The following is a 16690-nucleotide window of genomic DNA, read 5'->3' on the forward strand; positions in this document are numbered from 1 at the left end:
TTAGGCTTGATTTTAAGTGATTGTATGAGTGAGTGGAGATGGGTTCAGGAATTTGAGAGTGGCTGGAAGGGATGGGCTGGGGAGGGATGGCAGTGGCCTGGAAGGTTAGGAGGAAGTAGAGATAGAGAACAAGGGACGAGCTTTGTATGGGCCAAGGTGTGAGGTGCCACCTCTGCACAGGGATTGCATTAGGCAGGAGAGGCCAGGCTATGGCACAGTCATGAATAAGCCCTGGCAGCTCAGCAGCTTCATACAATAACGGACGTGCACTTCTTGTTCTTGAAAATTCTTGGTGGGTTGAGTGCAGACGGATGGCTAAGTGTGGCTATGGAGTAGGGGTGGACTGAGAGAATGGACTGTTTGGTGCCCAGGGAGGGCATGCTGGCAGATGAGGCCAGTGCAATGGGGCGAGGTGGGGGATGAGGGTCTCCAGGCCTCTGGCTGTCATAGCTGCAGTGGTGTGGCATTGGTCTGTAAGCTCCCCTGGGGAGTGGATGCCACCCCCAATGGGGCTGAGGGCACAGGGTGTTGCCTAGGGAACCAGGGCTGAGGCAGCGGCCTGGGCTGCGGGAAGAAGGGGAGAGCAGGCTGGGTGGGGAGCCTGGCTCCACCCCTGCGGCTGTCTCTCCCCAGGGGCTCTCTGGCCACTCCTCTTCTCTGTCTGCTTCTCCTCCCACCTCATGACTCAATCGCTGTCTTCAGCCCTGACTCTGTCCTGAACTCCTGAAGCTGTGCCCATTACCTCCCTGAAGGGTCATGGCACTTTCAGCCATCCAGAGTGCAGGCCTCAACCCAGAACTTCCGTCACAGATGCCCCTCTGCCCTCCACCCCATCATGCAAATGTTGATTCTGTGGATTCCTCCTGCTAAATATCCCTGGAATCTTCATCCTCAGCTGCATCCAACCTTCCATGTCCTGGGCCATCTGCTCGCTGCTGGGCCATGTGGTCACCTTCTCACTGGTCTTTTAGCAGCTGCCCTTGCACCCTCCTCTCCCCAGTTCTTGACACTGTAGCCATAGAGGATTATTTTCAAAATCTGGTCATACCGTTTCCTGCTTCAAACCCTTCTCTGACTCCCTTCTGCCTCCCAAGGTCCTTCACCACAGGTTCCCGCATATCTCATCTCCAGCCTCTCAAGCATCTCAGCAGTCTAGCAAACTAAGTCGTCGGAATGCATCATGCTTTTTTTGCAGCTCTGAGCAGCGTGGTGTTAAGCAGAGCTTAACTAGTCCTCAGATGCCACCTCTTTTAGGAAGCCCCCTGGGTTCCACAAATAAAAAGATCTCCCCCATCCTTTAAGCACTTTCAATAGCCCTCACTTTCTAGCCTATATTGCAGCAAATTTCATCCATGTTTCTTCTGTTCCATCAACTGCAAGCTCCTCACGGGCAGGGCCATCCTATTCACCACCAGTGTTCCTGCCCAGATTCCACAGCCGGCACTCAGATGTGGTGCAGGAGGGACCCCACCTTACTGAATGAGTGAGTGAATGAGAGCTGCAGCTGGGGCTGGGCTTTCTGCGGGAGTGGGCAGGAAGAGTGACCAGGGACTAAACACTGGGGAACCTTTAGGGCAGAGCCTGAGCATCGGAGCTAAGGCTTGTTGAACGCTTCCAGGGGTCCAGACACTGCTTGGCAGGGAGGTCTTTCCATCAGAAGACAGAGAAGGCCCGGTCAGAGGAGGAGGAGGAGGAGAGCCAGGGGCCATAGGCAAGCAGCACACCGCCTCCCAGCAGGGTCCCACTCACATGGTGGAGGAGGACACGTGTGTGGGCAGCTCCCTTGAGGCGGGAGCTGAGCCAGATATGGGAATATTGCCCTCTCCCAGAGCCGTCCTGCCAGTGTGGGGTTGTGTCTCAACAGCCATCTTGGGAAACACTGGCTTAGTTCTTCACAGCCCCGGGGGGTACCAGGGGCATTCCCCAGAGCAAAGGGACAAGGGGCAGCTAAGCCATGGTCCCCACTCTGTGCCAGGATGTTCATACCATCCATGGGGTCCTCTGTCTGTCCATCAAGTCCTTTGCCTCCTGCCCCTCAGCCTGTCTCTTGCCTCAGCCCAGAAAGCCTCTTCCTTCATGCACTGAGCCAGGTCTCACCCAACTTCAAGGCCTTTCTTCCAGGAAGATTTATGAGACTTGCCAACCTCCTCCTGCCACACTCCTACCCCGTCAGTGCCAGTATACGGGCCTACTCTAGCTGCGTGGCTATCTCGGGGAGACCAAGCAGAAGGAAACAGAGAGCAAGCCTTCTCTCTGCGTGGGCCCAGGAACCCCTGACTCTTCTGTCTTCTCTGCACATTTGTGAAACTGAGCTGGGGTGGTAGGATGAGGGCTAGACCGGGAGTCAGGACACCTAGCTCCTGGACCTGGCTTGATGGAAGGCCTGAGCAAGCCACTTTCCTCTCTGACCCTCAGTTTCCCCATCAGTAGAATGGTGAGGTTGGGCTGGCGGGGCCTCAAAGGGCCTTCTAGCTCTGACATCATTGAACACAGAAGCCTACCACGGCAGCAGCTGGTTGATGAGAGCCCAAGGGCCCTGCACTGGTTACCTCAGGCAGGGTTATCTGACCAGTGATCCAGATGCAGGAAGGCTGGGCCTCCCCAGGGGTGCAGATTTTCAGTGCCAGGTGCAAGATACTGGCCAGGAAAGAGGGAGCAAACGTTACTGGAGGTCAAGAGCAGAGCAACAGGTGGAACCAATGGCCTGGGTTTGCCGACCCAGGCTGGGGTGAGAGGGAAGAGAGCGCTGGGCAACCTGGCCAATCAGAACGAGCATGACACTGGAGGTCTGGGTTCGAGCTGGGCTCCACCACTCGGTAGTGACAGGACTTTGGGTTGGTCATTTAAATACCTCTGGGTCCAGGTTCCCACCATAATATGGGGGAGAACAATTTCTATCTCACAAGGCTGTTGTGAGCATTAAATGTTAGCCCATGCTTGAAATGGTTGAGTAGCATCTGAGCTTAGCACATCATAGGTGCTCAATAAACCCTCATTCTTTCTCTCCTCCTACCCTCTCCAGTTTCCACCAAATACATTTGCTGATCTGGCACCAGTGAGCCACACGAGGGTGAATGTCAGGTCTTCCATTCCACCCGCCAAGGTGTGCGCCCAGCCTGTCAGTCTCAACACTGTGCTGTGCTTGGTATCTTAGGGTGTCTGGTGTGGTCTTTTCCTTCAAGGCACTTAGAGTCTGCTGGAGAGACAAGACCACATTCACACTCACACAGACTAAGAAATGGATAAATGACATTTCTCCATTTCCTGGCTTTGTTGCAGGCCTGGGAAAGCCAATTTCAATGTTATTGTCCCAAGAAATGGATAAATGACATTTCTCCAAGAACTGACCCAAGGATAATTCAGAGCGTGGTGGTCCCATACGAACCATAAGCACTAGAGAGATAGGGGTTTCGGATAACAGAGTTCAGTCTGGATGGGAGTAACCAGAGCAGTGGAGAAGCTAGGCTGCCTGTGGCCAGCTGAGTTGAGAGTAGCAGGGCTGATTGGGACTGCGATGGGTTAGACCTGGGCCGACTGCTGAGGCCAGAGGGTCTCCAGGGCACAGTGAAGGTAGGGCTCGAGGCATGCCTCTGTGGGGAGAGCCCTGGAATGCTAGATTGCAGGAGTCCAGCTCTCATGACTAAGCCTCCTGAGCTAAGGCATGTGGAGCATAATCTTCTTCCAGGTAGCAGGTAGACAAATGGCCTTTCGACTTTTGCCAGGATTGGCTGGCATAGGATGGAGTTGATGAGAACAGCTGTGGGCTATGAGGAGATGGGAGGGTGGGGCAGGAGCCAAGGTGGGGGCTACTCCCTGGACAGAAATTCAACTGTAGTTCCATCTGTCTTGGACCACCCCTGGCCACACAAAGGCCACGGAAATGGGATTAACACATGCTCAGCACCTACATGGTTCCAAGCCCATGCCTGACACTTCACCTTCAGAGGCTCATTTTCCCCATGCTGGCTCTATTATCTTCAAATCCCAGATAAGGAAACTGAGGCTCAGGGGGGTCAAGGCCCAGAGTCTTGTAAAGAGGTGGTAGGTTGGAGCCCTGTACTCTTCCTCCTGTACCACGCTGCATCTCCATGACTTAAAGGTTGCATGCTAAGGCTTATCATGGACTCCAGCTCTCCGCCATCTACCTCCTAGGTTGAAAATCAGCCCATCGCAGTTGAAAGGTTGCACCATGCCCTAGGCCATGTTCCTCATTTAATCAGCCACTGTCCTGCTGGCTCATGCCTGGTTACACACGCAGCCTCCTGGAGGGCAGGGGCTGGGTCTCATTCCCATGCCCAGCAGAGCCCTGGCACAACTGCTTCCCAGAAGCGATTCTGGTAATTAGAGTGAGTGTTGGGTGGAACTACCCCACCCCGGCAGGTGTGTTTCTGGAATCCACGGATGAGGTGGTTACTGACAAGTCCGGGAGGGAGAGAGGGAGGGGCAAGGAACTGCCTGCCTCCCCCAAACTGGAATTCTTCCTAATGGGCTGAGTTCTCAGCTGATGAGAAAGACGTTGGACAGGACCCTAACAAGAGAAGGCTCTAGAAGCAGCACCGAGTGAGTAATTAGATGCTAACTAATTTGCATTTCACAAGAGAGTCAGGGATGTTGGGGAAAAAACAAAGCTGCAAAGATGAAAGGCCTGTTGGAGAAGGGAACGCTGGGGACGAGAAGCCCAGACAGAGCCGAAGAGGAGCGGCGGTGCAGGTGTGCTACCAGGCACAAGTGTGGAGATGGTGGGACGAGGGCAGAAGGTCTGAAGGTCCCTGCAATGCCCTCGATGGCTCCAAACAGCAGCCTGGGCTGCCTACCATTGCCTTGGGATGCTTTTTTTATTTGCATTTGGAATGGCCAGGAGGGAGACAGCAAGAAACTGAGGCTGAGATGCATAGATAACTCTCAGTTTCTAGGGTAGGGCTAACAAAGTTTATCTGTAAAGGGTCACCTGGTAAATATTTTAGGCCTTGTGGCCGTACACTTTCTGTCACATATTCTTCTTTGTAAAAGGCACAAAAATCATTCTTAGTTCTAGGGTCCAACCAAAACAGACCACTGCTGGCCTTGATGTCTGGGTCTATTACTTCCTTCTCAAAATGGAACATGAGGCCCAATATCCATTCTGCATTTCTAACAAGTTCCCAGGTGAGCACAGAACGCACTTCAGTTATGGAGAGTGTGAGGTCGCTCTGCAGCATGGAGCCTGCACTGGGAGGCCAGCCATTTAGGAACTGCTGATGGAAGACGCCTGCCTTGTTTGCAGAACACAGTGGTAGCTGTAGGTCCACACACTCGGAGCTCCCTCCCAAGAAGACCCCGCTGCCCATCTGCAGGGAGCGTGGCAGGCAGGCAGCCCCAGCTGTCAGCTCCTTCATGGTGTCTACCTCAGCTGCAGACACCCACCTCTTCTGAGTTCATGCCCTCCCGGGGGTAGCCTGCATCTGGTGACTGAGCATGATGGGAGTGGAAAGTCCTGGCTACTTCAGCTAGACAGAGGATGACTCCCTGCCAGGTGACTGAGGCTTGGTCAAACTTGCATTGCAGTTTGCCTTCAATCTCCTTTGGCTGAATCCAACTTCTCTCCTTTTCTTTCACTGGTGCAGATCTTTAATAAACCCCTGGTACCCCAAACTCCCTCCCAGAGTTCACTCCCACAGAACCAGCCTGTGACACGGGCAATGGGAGCACATCACGGTTGAGGGCAATGGTGGCCACAGGTTGGGGCTTGGCACCAACAAGATTCGCCTGGGGGCAAACACACATCACTGTGGAAACTAGAGGCATCTCAGGTCTAAGACCTCCCAGGGGTCCCAGCATGGCCAGGAGGAAGCAGGGCAGATGGAAGCAGGAGCGCAGTGGTTCGGGGTCTGTTAACCTGGTCTGGCCTTGGCCAAAGGGGCTACTGTGTTGTGTGGCTCTGTGCAAATCACTGCTGCTCTCTGAGTCTCTGAGTCTGTATTTCCTCATAAGTAAAATGGGCCTCATGAGCCATTATCCTGGCTGGTTTTCCTGTGGCTGCTGTAACAAATCACCCCACACATGGTGACTTAAAACAACAGGGGTTTATTATTTCACAGTTCTGGAGGACAGAAGTCAAAAATCAGCATCACTGGGCTAAAATCAAGGAGTCGGCAGGGCTGTGCTTCCTCTGGCTTTAGGGGAAAATTTATCCTCACTTCTTCCAGATTCTGGGAGCTGCTAGCATCCTTTGGCTTGTGGCCTCATCACTTGGATCTTCAATACCAGCATCTTCAGATCTTTCTCTGTTCTCAATTCCCCTCACTGTCTCTCCTCTGTGTGTCAAATTTCCCTCTGCTCGTCTCTTGTAAGGACGCTTGCGATTGCACTTAGGATACACCCTGATCATCTAGGATAATCTCCCCATCTCAAATTCTCTAACTTAATCAGATCTGCAAAGATTTTTTTTATTTTTCCTCCCAATGAGGTCACATTTACAGCTCCAGGATTAGGACCTGGAGCTGTATTCAGCCGACTCCTCTTGCCATCTGTCTCCCTCACAGGCTTTTCAGCTCTGCTTGAGTTCTTCTTCCTGAGCTGCAGTTCTAGATGCTGGCCCATACCATTTGCTTGCACAGCTCAGATAGTCTCACTCTGCCAAAGATTATTTTTAATGTATATTGATTAAATATATGGCTGCTCTGCTCACACTGTTGGTTTTATTGGCAACTTCCACAACTAATATTTACTGAGCACATACTGTATGCTCCGTGTTTTACTCGAATTGTCATTCTTCTGCCCAAGGAGGTAAGTACTGTTATAATCCCCATTGTGCGGGTAAGGAGACCAGGGGCAGAGAAGTGAAGTGGTCCATGGTCCACCGATGTGGTGCTGGGATTCCCGCTCTGGTTGTCTGAGTGAAGGACCTTCTCATCTCCCACACATACTGCCTCCCCAGCATGAATAGGGCTTCTATTTGGAACTATTTACAAAGTCCTGTTGTTTTTGAACTTTGGAACAAGTTTCTTATCAGATTCTACACATTGCAGACATAACACAGGAAGGGCTGTTCTAGAAAGCTGAAGATCCAATTCTAAGAGCCAGGGAATGCGGTTCGTTTGGGGCTGCATTTGTGACCTCTGCTGTCAAGTCAAGCCCAGGCAGGGGAGGAGGGGGCATCCCAGGCTCTCATCTGCCTGTTTGACAGCATATCTCAGTGGTTCTTAATTACCCTCCCAACTTTGAACTGTTTGGGACTTTGAATATCAGCCCTTGTTCCTGTTAAATTTTTAGGTTGAGCTTCTGGGTTCAGCTACTTATTCATCAGCAAATGAGCCAGTGCATGTTGCTAGTCATAGACACTTGTATTTACACTTTGTCCTGACTCTAATTTCAGGCCCTAGGAGTACGTATATGTAAAAAATTGTGTCTGCTCATGTAAGAAAACTACTGTGGAAGGGTGTTTACAAATGATTATCTTGTGTGTAAGGTTCTAAGATTATCTTCTAAAACCATAAATGTGCTCGTTTCAGCAGCACACAGACTAAAAAATGGGAACAATACAGAGATTAGCATGGCCCTTGTGCAAGGATGACAAAATTCATGAAGTGTTTCATATAGATTTTTAAAAGCCCATAAGTGGGAAAGTGGATGGCCCCCTTTAAGAGTATCGCTGTCGAGAGGGAACTGAATTTTAAAAACAAGCATGCAAGCAGACCTCAAGGTTAAAGGGTATGAAGCTGGTCTACGCACATATTCTTGCTCTGGATAGGAAGAGCAGCAGGAGCAAATGGGCTTCAGTGGGTTGGGGGCATGGAGGATTTGCCAAGCTGGTGCCAAGAATGGATGTAGGCACATGGTAAGGAGGGGCTGTGCCGGCCATGGGGGGCTTTGTAGACCACACCGAGGACTTGAACTTAATTTTCAAGGCCATAGGTCACCTCTGCAAGATTTTAAGCTGAACTGTGACATGTTTGTGTGCTTTAGAAATGTTTTTCTGGCTGTGATAATGGCTGCAGCAAGAGGTGAGGAGGGCCTGGATTCCTGTTGATAAACAGTAAGGACTGGGTTTGAGCGAGAGGCCAGTCCAGTTAGGAGTTGGTTGCGGAGGGGGAGCAGGGGGAGAAGGGGAGAAAGACGTCCCTGTGCAACTCGGGTGAGTGCAGGCATGGTGGAGCCTTTCCCAGAGATGGGGCACCGGGATGCGGAGAACCGGTGGGACCGTGCTCCTGGGAAGAAAGCGCAAAGGCAGTTTCACCAAGAGGGGAGGATTGGGGCTGGAAGAGGTGATGGCTGAGAGGGATAGAAAGTGCGTGCCGTCCCCTCTGTCCTGAGGCAGGATGCTGAAAACTGCAGCTGAGCAGAGGCACAGATTGAGGAGGTGGCCACGGCAGGCACCCATGGGAGAACTCTGGGGTAGAAGCCAAAAGTCTAGGCCTGTTCCATCCTGAGTCACCACATACCTTCGGCAAGGCACATTCTTTCTCTGCCTCAGTTTCCTCATCTGCAAAACCCAGGAGTTGAACCACATTGAGGGTTCCTCAAAGGAGATGGGCTGGTGAGGGGATGTCCTTGAGCCCCTGGAAACAATGTGCAAAATTGTGTGCCTATGTCCCCTTTTGCAGAGGGGCTGGCAGGGTCACCTGAGGAGGGAAGTGACATCAGATCTCATAGGCCACACCTGCAGTTGGAGACATGCTGGTAAAAATTGCTCTCTACATATGCCCAGGATGAGTCTCATCTCACCCAACCAGTTCCTGGAAGGCAGAGATCTAGGTCATAGGATGTGTCTCGACACCCCATGGGGGTCTTGCAATACCTGTGGAGCCACATGTGCTGGCATGGAGACGCCTCAGTACATCTGGGTCTTCTAGGAGAGACCCCGCCCCCTGGTCAGCCCAGGCACGTGCTCCCTACTGGAGCCCCTGGGACCTTCAAACCATGTCTCTCCCTTCTCCACCCTGCAAACTCCTGCTCCTTCTCCGTGCAGCCTTTTCTGTTCCCTGGAGCAGCCCTGATTTCTCACTGCATTGGGATTTCCCAGATGAGGTGTCTGTACCTCATGCGCAGCCTACTTTTCACCTATCTGGGATGGAGGTCATTTGCATATTCCCTTCTCTTTCCTTCCTTCCTCTGCCACATGGGCCTATTTTTGGCAGGGGGCCATGTCTTAGGCACTTCAGTGTCCCTAAGTGTCTCTCTTAGTGGCTGACACATAGTTGGTGCTCCATAAGAATTCCTGTAGTCTTCCTAACTTATGGAATGACTGCTAGCAAAGTATTTCCTGTTTCCAACCCAGGCTCCCCACTTACCCTGCTTCCCTGAGAGTTTCTGGGAAGATCAGCAGCAGCGGCCGGCACTTGCAGCATTTGCAGGGCCCCTCATGGGTCCTTTCCCACAGAGTCCCAGGATGATGAGCATGAAATGAGACCAATAAAAGACTGCAGAAATCTTGTTGGACCCACATCTAGGATGGAAAGCAATCTCCACGTCTGAAGCATGTTGGAGCAGGCCTTCCACCAAGCGCCTTAGTAAAAGGGTTGTATGTGTTGTGTCGAACAAACCTGGTTGACAGGCATTAGCATGCCCATTTTACAGATGTGGAAACGGAGTCTGAGAATTTACCAGCCTTGCTCAAGCTTCCACAGCTATGCCAATGCCGCCAGCGCGCCATCCCTGGGGTTGGAGTCAGGGCATGTGGGGTGATGTTTCTCTCGGTCGTGAGCAGATGGGCTAGTGCCCTACCTGCCGGATCTCACCGTAGCTCACCCTCCCATACATCCCGTTAAAGGTCCAGCCAAGATCCACTTCCCTCCCTGGTTTTCTTGCCTGCGTTTTGCTCAATTCCTTCTCTTCATGCACCACAGGACGCACTCTGAGCAGGCGGGGAGGCCCGTGAGCCTGGCAAACAAGCTATTTGCTCTAGGAGGTGGGCTGCTTCTGAGGACAGCACAGGGTTTCCGGGACGGTGCTAAGGAAATCACCCACAACCTGGCTCCCTGGCTAAGCGACGATTGAGGTGGCCAGAAGAACTTAGAAGTAGCCCTCCAGTCTTGGGGGAAAGGCTGGAGGGCTAGAAAGAGAGCAAACTCTGTGACTGAGCTGTGGGAAGGCTGGCCAAAATCCCAGGGCCTTGCTGATGGCAGGCTGGCCGCCGGGGCACCCCCAGACGGGCCAACGAGCCAAGCCAACAGCGGGGAGAGAGGCCTGCCCTCCCACACACACGTGGGAATGAGGGCTGCTGAGTCACTGCCCAGCTGGACGCAGCTCCCACAGAAGGCTGGAAAGAAGGCAGGAGAGTATTCCCAGCCAGGCTGGTGGCCTCAGGACACCCTGAAGTTAGCTGAGCCCTCTAAATGGGCCATGATAGCCCGGGCTGCCCCTGGCGCTCCTGAACTGAGGCATATTTGCCTGTTGCCGGCTTCTGGGGAGCTCCAACCAGGCCAACAGCCCTTCAGACAGGACATTGTATTAGAGGTCAGATCCCTGAACTTTGGAAAAAAACAATCCCAGGGCAAGTCACTTCATCTCCCACATCCTCACCTTTCCTCTCAGTTACATGGTAAGGCCGACAGAGAATATGGGAAAGGTCTTCACATATTATATGCAGGGAAAGGTTGCCCTGCATATAATAGGATTCAGGCAGGCTAGTGGCTCTGCTCCACACCTTCCCCTGAGGAAGGGACGGCAGTGTGGCTCCCTCCTCCCCGGCCTCCCACCGTTCCCCGCTTTGCCAGTGTCATCCCTGCCATGTGCCCTTCTGAGCAACCAGGCCCCTCCCTGGAGGGCCAGGGGGAGTTCCTGGGGAGGAGTTCCTGGATTCCCAGTCACCTCCTGACCTGGGTCTGGCCGGGAATCCACCTTTCACCACGGGCAGTGGGCAGAGGAGGGCACCGGCCCTGCAGGCAGAGGCTTCTCTGCCCTCCAGCACCAGCAGCGCCCGCTGGGAGGCCCAGGTGTTGTGCAACTTGAGAAGCAGCTAAGCCAGTGGACCACTCTGCCAGGACAAGTATCAACAGGAAACCTCACTGCGCATCTAGTTCACATTCCAGGGGCACCGAGTCCAGCCCAGAGACACCGTAACAAGACACCACTCTGGCTGGGGTTGCCTGTGACACAAACCAATCTTTTATCTGCCATCTAAGCCTCCCAATTTGCATGCCAGTGACGTACCTTCCACCGCAGGGCGCTTTCCAAACCTTCTAGTGAGGTTGTGCGTCCTAAGCTCTGAGCAAACAGGGAGTGAGTGATCCTTTAGACACAGGAAGGCTTTGCTAATGGTCATCAGGCATGACGACCTTCAAGGGAGGGACTCGTCTGTAAGAAGCAGGGCCCCAGCAGAGGACCTGACACCAGTAGGCACCCAGGGAGCACTCAGTGGCAGTTCACTGAGCAAGTCACATCTCTGGGGATTAAAGAAAAGAAGGTGAAGCAGAATCTGGTTAAATGGGTCCCATGTGTGCTTGGAGAAACCCCCCCCCATCTCTTTCTCTCTATCACATACGCACGGGCCCTCCCACTCCATGCACACGTCACTGTATTATTTCTCATGATTGGAGCAGGATGCTGTGGCAATATGGAACTCAAGCCTTTTATCTCTCAGGCCCAGAATGGGAAAAGGACTTACTCAAAGTCACCCAGCAGATTAGTGACAGCACTTTTGCTGTTTATTATTTACTTTCCCATGTCCTGCCATTTCATTGCACAATTGTCCTCCTTCTCCATCCCACTCCCAGCCAAGTCCCTGCATCTGCTGCCCTCGCCACTAGTTTCCAGTGCTGTATTTGAAATGCTTAGGGAAAGGGTATCGCTGGCAGAGGGAAGAGCACGTGCAAGCTCCCTGAGGCAGCAGGGAGCAAGTGAGGTGAGCACCCCACCCCCGCCAGCGAGCACGACTCAGAAAAGGAGGGGACAGTGCGGGTGGGTGGGAGTCGGAATAAGATCCGACTTCATAAAGTTTGTTTCTGGATGCGGAGCTAGCAGCCCATGGGGCCAACCTGCTGCCTTCAGGCAGGTAAGTCTCTCTGCTTGTGACTAAGGAAGTCTCTGCAGTCCTGAGACACCAAGGATCTGGGCATGAGCCTGCTGGGATGTGGGATGGCGGCGTGTGTGTGAGAGAACCCACATCTCCTGCTTCTGAGGTCAGAGCACCAAGGAAGGCTTCCTGGAAGGGGCAGACTTTGTGTGGGGCCCAGAGGAGAGCTGTGTGAGCACCCTGGACAAGCTCTATGGATTTGGGTCAGGAGTGATGCAGGAGGTCACACCACAGGCATCTTCCTGGACTGAGCACAGCTACCCCCATGTGTGCCTCAGGCATTGGGCCCAGCCTGATGTGTCTCAACAGGGTGGGGTTAGCCAGAGGCTGGCATGGGTGGGTGTTAGGGGAAACCAGCAGAGAAAAGGTGAGCCAGGGCTCCCTGAAGTGACCTGAGAGATAACCCTGAGGTCAACCCATAGGGGCCCCAGGGAAGAAAGGTGAAGGGAGCCTGGCACCCTTGCTGGTTGTGAAGTGATGGCATCTGCTGTGGGTCTGGAGCAAACACACAGTTTGCCACAGACCCTGATCCTTGGGGACCCCGTGGTCAGTGCAACTGGAGTTCAACACACACACACACATGCACACACACACACATGCATGCATTGCATACTTACTATGGCCAGACATTGCCAGAAGTGGTGGAGCCTCTAGGAACTCAGAGTGTAGGGAAGACCCGTGCATTGCTCAGAGAACACAGGCAATAGAGTTTTGCTCGAGGAGTATTATTTTTAAAGTGCTACTGAAGCTCTCAGGAGGGAGAAAGGAATTCTGGTTGGAAAAGGCCAGGAGCAACTCTGGTTAGATGCAAATGAGACATGAGTTGGGGCTGAACCACCAGGGTGGGGAGGAGGTGGGGCGGGGCAGGCATTTCTGGCAGTGGGAACAGGTTAGGCTCCGAGCAAGGTGGAACAGGGAGGGGTCTCGTGTTCATGGAGCTGGAAACTGTGGTGAGGAGTGTAGGAGGTGAGGCTGTGCAGCTGAGAGGGAGGGTACCAGAGCTTTGTATTTTCCCGGCATCCTCTGTTGTAGGCCAAGCCTTCGCACCTTTGGGATCCATAGCCTCAAGACTTCTACATCTGGGAAGGATATTCAGGGGTGTCTGGATGCAGACTGTCATTCTCAAACCCAGGCGTGCATCCAAAACCCCAAGGGGTCTGTTGAAACAGAGTCTCCCCTATATTCCCCCAGGGATCATGATTCAGTAGGCTGGGTGTAGGGCCTGTGAGTTTGCATTTCAAACTAGTTCCCAAGTGATGCTGATGCAGCTGTTTGGTCTGTGGACCACACTTTGAGTAGCACTGGTCTAGTTTGCTGCCATGGCATGCCCTGGGCAGTTCCTGTTGGGAGGTCTCATTCCACTTAACCCAGTTGTTTCTGGGACTGGGTTTGGGAGAAATGAAAGGGTACCCTGAGTGTCCCCATCTCCATGACCCAGACCAGGCTGTGACACTCAGTAAAGCCCCAGGTCACTTCGTGGATCAGGAGCAGTGACAACCATGTGAGAATGAAGTTTTCTCGCACTCTGGGAATGGGGCAGAGGAGAGGAGCTCTGGTCCCCAGTCTTCCATGCAGAACACTGGCAGGGAGTGCTTCAGAACCGGGAGGAAGGAGCCAGGAGGCCCAGTCAATTCATGTAGAGATGGGAGTGTGAGAAGAGGTGTGTATGTACGTGCACACGTGCAGCCCAATACCCACTGCAAAAAAGAACTCAGGTTAGTTACGACCCTGGGCAAGTCTCTTCCTTTATCTCAGGGTCATTTTCCTCCTCTGGAAAAAATAAGGGAGTTGGATTAGATGGTTCCTTCTGAGAAAGACAGATCTGAGAGACTGCCCTGGTAACAACGTCATCATCTGATTAGCACTCAATTTAAAACAGCTAATAGACATCTAACATTTTGCAAGCCTTGGCAATTACTGGGCAGAGCTGGAGCAGAAGCTTCATCTGTGGGGACCAGCCCATATATGAGGGTGTCATCAGCCACTCAGGGGACCTTCAGCATGAATAACATTGCCCCGAGGAAGCTTGTAATGCAAAACAACAGCAGCTCTTTCCCCAGCAGCTCCCCGAGGGTCCTCTGAGGCAGTTTTCTTGAGTCCCTGCCGGGCTAAGGGAGAGCTGTCTCAGGGGTTCTGCCGAAGCTGGCAGAGGCCGGCCCCTCTCCCCACTTTCCCCCAGGACTCTGCCTGCTGACACTAGTGCAATTACAGCATCCTTCTGAGAGGCTGACAAGGAAAACGAAGGCTCTGAAACAGAAGAGAAGGACCCCCAGAGAGCCCCTGGGCTGTGGAGGCATCAGGAAGGGCAGACACAGGCAAGGCAGTCAGCCCTGGATTGAATCTAAGTCCTACCTTCACGAGCTGTGTGAACCTGCACAGCATACTTGACCTCTCTGAGTCTCAATTTTGTTATCTACAAAGACATCCTCCTGGTTGGTTTTGAGAATTGGCTAAAATGACAGAAATGCAATTATTTTGGAGAAACAAAACAATTAAATCTACTGAAGCCTTCAATGGTGCCATGTTGTAGATGAAAGCGGTGGTTAAGGGCATGGCATGTGGCATCTCAGACCTGAGTTTGGGTCTCAGCTACTTGCTGTGTGACCCTGGGAACCTCACTTACCCTCTCTGAGCCTTCATGTCTTCATCTGTGTGATGGGAATATTTATGGCATTTTCCCCAAAAGGCTAACAGAATGAAAATTAAAAGAGGAGAGCATGTACAAACTGCCTGGCTCATAATAGTCCTTAAAAAGTTGTTCTTCTCGTACTCCCCAGGCAGCCTCGCCTAGGAGAGAGGGTGGCACTGCCGTTATCCACAGCCAAGCGCCCGACTCAGCTGTGTGTCACCATGCCGCCCTGGGCAGGCCTGGCCAGGCTGAGGGGCACAGACAAGCCCACAGCAGGCTGCCCGCCCAGTGGTTAGCTCAGGAAAGCCTCAAATTATACAATTTATGAAACCCAATCCAGTTTTCCGACTGGAACGTGTGATTAGAGAGATTACACATTCACTGTTGCAATTATGGTAATGTTGATGTGTGGACAGATAACTGGCAGCAGGGCTGTTCTGAACTGTCTATTTATAGGCTGAAGATGCTTGCTATCTCAAGGCAGACATATGGGCCATAAAGGCAGGCGACAAAAAACAGGAGGGGGAGAGCAAGCCTCCCCCGGAATGAAAAGACACCAAAGGAAGCCATAATTAGGGCTGGGATCGGCTTATGTAAATCAGGTAATACTTTCAAAACAGAGATGAGATCTGGTTTTAATAAAGCACATTGGAACAAATGGTGGAATAATGACTTAATAAATCTAAATACAAATATTTTGTTCCGTCTCCAAAATGAACAGCCCTGGCATCTGCCGAGCCTGGGCCTGGGCGAGGGGGCGGCACCGTAGTGTTACTGTATTCTTTCACTCCCTCAGCAGGCTCGAAGATTTTAATTTTTAGCCTTCTGCTAAATTACATGGGCTGTCAGTCAACTGTGGGAGATATTTTGAGTAGGGAGATTTATACAAACACACAGAGCACACTCGGAAGACTCCGCACAATATCTTTTACACCGGCCGGGATGTAAATCACAGGTTGTTGGGAGTCCGATTACAGCTCTTCCGGAAATAGACTGCAGAGAAAACATTCAGTAGCAGGAGGAATCTGGTGGCCCTCTTTGGTGCCCCCTCACCCCAGTAGTAATCAGAAAAGCTCTTTGCTTGTTCTTTTTAGTACCTTTTCCCACCGCTTTCCATCCCAACTCCATCCTCCTTCCCATCCCAACTCCAAATACACACACACACACACACACACACCCCTACCTGTAGGTCAGGTTTGGCCCATGTGCTAAGGATTTGCAACCTCTATGCAAACCCATGGCACACGGCCCAAACCCGACCCACAGGTGTGTGTGTGTGTTTTGCTCCGCTAAACAATGTTGGCCTGAACACAGGGCAATTAAAAAAAATTAATGCAGATATTTTGAAATCAAGACATTCCCCATAAAATGTATATTTCCAGCTTCTCCTGATAGATCTGAAAATCTAGCCAGCAACATGCAGTTTGCTGTCCTGCATGGTGACAGTGAGCTGGAACTGAAGATGTCAGGTGAGTGTGGCTTCCACTGCTCCTCACTGCCCCGCAATCCCTGTGCTCCACCTGCTTTAATTATGTTGTCTGCCTGGTCTCCAAGGCCATGACATTTTTGACCACTGGTATAAATTCATCCTTTTTTACACATGATGGTCTGTGGCTCAGGAAATGTAATTGAAAATCACAAATAATGGATGCATAAATCACTAATGCATACATTATTATGCACTCAAAGCTGGATTTATTAAATAAGAAAAGTGAAGACAATATAATATATAATAATATTAATGTAAAATTAATGTCACAGATACATACGCGTGTGTGTGTGTATATATACGTGTGTGTGTGTGTGTGTGTGTGTGTGTGTGTGTGTGGAGAGAGAGAGAGAGAGAGAGAAGGGAGGTTTCAATGATTCTTGCTTGGGAAAGACTGTTCTTTATTCCGTTCTAGTCTATTTCATCTTTTTCAATAGATTCTGGTTGTCACACTGATGTTCTTAACTTGACAGAATTAAAAGATGGTAACTTTATGTCAGTCCCTTATATTTTACTGATCTGTGAAATCCTACGGCATGGGTATTCCTTGCCCCAGTTTTGAGATACTTGTAGATTCTCA

The 16690-nt window shown here is 51.7% G+C and overlaps 1 non-coding gene and 1 pseudogene across 2 annotated transcripts in view; both read left to right on the forward strand.

The window, feature by feature from the left end:
• The window catches only part of LOC698792 (small ribosomal subunit protein uS2 pseudogene), a 300049-nt pseudogene that overhangs the window by 75503 nt on the left and 207856 nt on the right, over positions 1-16690 (forward strand). The window lies entirely within an intron of this gene.
• On the forward strand, positions 7478-7583 carry LOC114679794 (U6 spliceosomal RNA). The gene has a single exon (XR_003731898.2). It is a non-coding gene; the product is annotated as a U6 spliceosomal RNA (small nuclear RNA).

The sequence above is a fragment of the Macaca mulatta genome, chromosome 7, assembly GCF_049350105.2.
Source record: "Macaca mulatta isolate MMU2019108-1 chromosome 7, T2T-MMU8v2.0, whole genome shotgun sequence".
NCBI classification, from domain to species: Eukaryota; Metazoa; Chordata; class Mammalia; order Primates; family Cercopithecidae; genus Macaca; species Macaca mulatta.